Genomic DNA, 3,562 nt, shown 5'->3' with positions numbered 1-3,562 from the left:
CCATTCACACCTGGGTGGACTGATGAAAATTGCAGCCAAGTGCCTTTCCCACGGACACAACACTATGCCAAAACGGGGCCTCGAACTCTGATCACTGGTGAACACTTGTTCAGAAGTCCAAGACCTAACCGACTCTGCCACAGCATCCTTACAATGTGATTGCATTGTATTGTATTGTGTGGTATTGCATTGTATTGTATTGTGTGGTATTGCATTGTATTGTATTGTGTGGTATTGCATTGTATTGTATTGTGTGGCATTGCATTGTATTGTATTGTGTGGTATTGCATTGTATTGTGTGGTATTGCATTGTATTGTATTGTGTGGTATTGCATTGTATTGTATTGTGTGGTATTGCATTGTATTGTATTGTATTGTGTGGTATTGCATTGTATTGTATTGTGTGGTATTGCATTGTATTGTATTGTGTGGTATTGCATTGTGTGGTATTGCATTGTATTGTGTGGTATTGCATTGTGTGGTATTGCATTGCATTGTATTGTGTGGTATTGTATTGTGTGGTATTGCATTGTATTGAATTGTGTGGTATTGCATTGTATTGTATTGTGTGGTATTGCATTGCATTGTATTGTGTGGTATTGCATTGCATTGTATTGTGTGGTATTGCATTGCATTGCATTGTGTGGTATTGCATTGCATTGTGTGGTATTGCATTGCATTGCATTGTGTGGTATTGCATTGTATTGTATTGTGATGATTTCTATTGCAACAGATTGCTGTGTGTGATATTTGGGCTGCTCTCCCCAAGGAAAGTGCCTCACACTTTCTTCCTATGTATTTCTTTTATACATCTGCATATATGTATATATATATATTTTACCATCAGAGTACATTTTTCTACAGAATTACACCAGGACAGCCCCTTTGTTGCCATGAGTTCCTTTAAGTGCATGCTACACATGGGACATCAGTTCACCGTCTCCTCTGAATGACTAGCACCCAGACCGCCATCATTCAAAGTCTATCGAAGGGAGTAAAAAATCCTGCTCCAGATCACAACACTTGAACCCATGTACACTTACCAGTCTGGGCCACTGGGCCACTGCTCCACTTAACTTCTTTTTTTTTTTCCAAGCTAGAGAGGAAGGCGGCAGAATGACAAAGATCTGCCAGCACAGTGTTTGTGAGGGTCCAGGTGAGAATCCTGATTTTGCCTTTTCTTCGAAGTTTGACTATAAAATCATATTGAGCATCTGGTCTTTTGGATGAGATGATAAACCGAGGTCTCATTTGCAGCATGCACTTGGCGCACACATAAGGGCGCACTCATAAGGGCGCACACAAAAAGGCGCACACATAAGGGCGCACTCATAAGAACGCACACAAAAAGGGCGCACACATAAGAACGCACACAAAAAGGCGCACACATAAGGGCGCACTCATAAGAACGCACACAAAAAGGGCGCACACATAAGAACGCACACAAAAAGGGCGCACACATAAGAACGCACACAAAAAGGGCGCACACAAAAGGGCGCACACAAAAAGGGCGCACACAAAAAGAACCCACAGCAGGAGAACTGTAGTCCTCTGACAAAATTTTGCAGAAGAAATCCACTCTGATAAGTACATATCTTCATAGCTCATACGCTCATGACCTGACCTGGCATCATGTTGGGTAATGCAGCTTGGTCACTGAGGGATATCTGCCTAGCGGATCTGGTACAACATAAAATACAATATGTACAAATTTGTCTGATGGCGGTGACGCCTCCTTGAGAAACTGAGCCTGTTCTAGGAGTGGGCGGAGCCTGGAGGGGCGTGGCAAGGTGTGGCCTGCACGATGACAGGCGACTGTCAGCAGGATCACTGCTGCAGGTCAGGGGTCAGACCGCTGGGCCGCAGACGGCAGCTGGTTGCTAACGGAGACGCCTGTCAACCCAGGGGCCAGCTTGGGGCTTGTCAGTGATTTCAGTTTTTCTCTGATGATTCTCTCTCACGTGTCCCAGGAGTGCACACACACACACACACACACACACACACACACACACAAAAACAAAAAAACAAAACACAGACAAGCTTTAACAAAACTCAGAATAAGCGCGCATGACCTAAAGATTGAGAAAGGTAGATATTTAAATATTCCACAAGAAGACAGATTGTGCAACAAGTGTAACATCCTGGAAGACGAAATCCATCTTCTTGATCATTGTATTAAATATAAAACCTTAAGGCAACAATTTTTAAAGGATATTCAAAATTCGAATAACACAGGACATATTCCCAGTCAGGTGATGCTAAAAGATGATGAATATATACAATCAAGTTTGGGAAAATTTGTTTATGAATGCTGCAGCAATTTACTGCATTAACTGATGGATTAATTGTGTGTTTTTCATTCGTTCATTCATTTACCATTGCACTTGTGTCTTATAAACCTTACGGTTTCATGACAATAAAATCTATTCTATTCTATTCTATTCACACACACACACATTATTTCATAATTTGTGAAACCATCTAATTACAACTGTACAGCAGTATGATCATCAATCAAATGTGATCACTAGAAAAATACAAAACAATATACTAAAACCAACTGATTTATTCAACTGTGATGACTGTCAAAAAACACTCGTCAACCATGTATTTCATTGCATGCGTATTAGATGACCGTTTAATTCTTTGTTCCTTTTGTTCTTTGTTGTGTCTATTAATCCTTCGGGATTTTATGACAACAAGTGAAGTCAAGTCAAGTCACACGCGCATGCACACACACACACACACACACACACACACAGAACACAACATAATAAACATGTCCAATTATCAAATCCAGAAAAGACTGTTGGGATGCCGGGGGGAATGTAAAGTACCCCAGCCTTCTGCCGGAAATTCAGTGCTGAAAAAAAATCTCTTTTTTTCTTTTTCTTTTTGTTTCTGGCCTTTCACTTTTCTTTCTGCAGTCTCTTCCTTCTTCTTGTTTTCTGTCTTGCTGGTTCATTTACCTACATTTTTTTCCCCTTGGAAGCCATAAACATTTTTCTTTTTTTTCTGGACTTGTATAGACTTGGATAATGTTCTCTCTCTCTCTCTCTCTCTCTCTCTCTCTCTCTCTTTTCCCAGATGATTGTGTTTGTTTTCAAAAGAGTGATTGGTTGAACTTTGGAAGATGTCTCTATCTGTTACAGTCATTCTGACTGGCAATGTAGATTGTATCCATGTGTAACTGTCATTTTGATCGGTTATGTGTTTGTCACACCATGGATGAATTCCTCTAAACATCCATGGTCACATATTTTGGATTTTATGGCTCAGACTTTGAAGATGTCTCCTGAATCCATGTATCTGTTACAATCATTTTGAATGGCTATATACATATTGTACCCAGCTCTAAAAGTCATTTTGATTGGTTAGTGTTGTTCCAAGACCATGCCCTGAACAATTTGACCATAAGGGCATCAGTCATTGGGTTGATAAACTCCTTTGGTTCTGACATGAAAGACATCTCTTCTCTTTACCTGTTACAACCAGTTTCATTGGTGTTGTGTATTTGTGCCCCAGCTGTGACGGTGTTCGTGATTGGCTGTGTGTTGTGTGT

The 3,562-nt window shown here is 40.6% G+C and overlaps 1 long non-coding RNA gene across 1 annotated transcript in view; it reads left to right on the top strand.

Annotated features, from left to right (window-relative positions):
• Positions 1-1,728: 1,728 nt before the first annotated feature.
• Positions 1,729-3,562, top strand: part of LOC143288223 (uncharacterized) — a 2,616-nt gene continuing 782 nt past the window's right edge. Inside the window, exon 1 of the long non-coding RNA XR_013056050.1 lies at positions 1,729-1,922. This is a non-coding gene — a long non-coding RNA (uncharacterized LOC143288223). The remainder of the gene's footprint in view (positions 1,923-3,562) is intronic.

This window comes from Babylonia areolata, chromosome 12 (genome assembly GCF_041734735.1).
Source record: "Babylonia areolata isolate BAREFJ2019XMU chromosome 12, ASM4173473v1, whole genome shotgun sequence".
NCBI lineage: Eukaryota > Metazoa > Mollusca > Gastropoda > Neogastropoda > Buccinidae > Babylonia > Babylonia areolata.
This window is presented reverse-complemented; position numbering and strand designations above follow the sequence as displayed.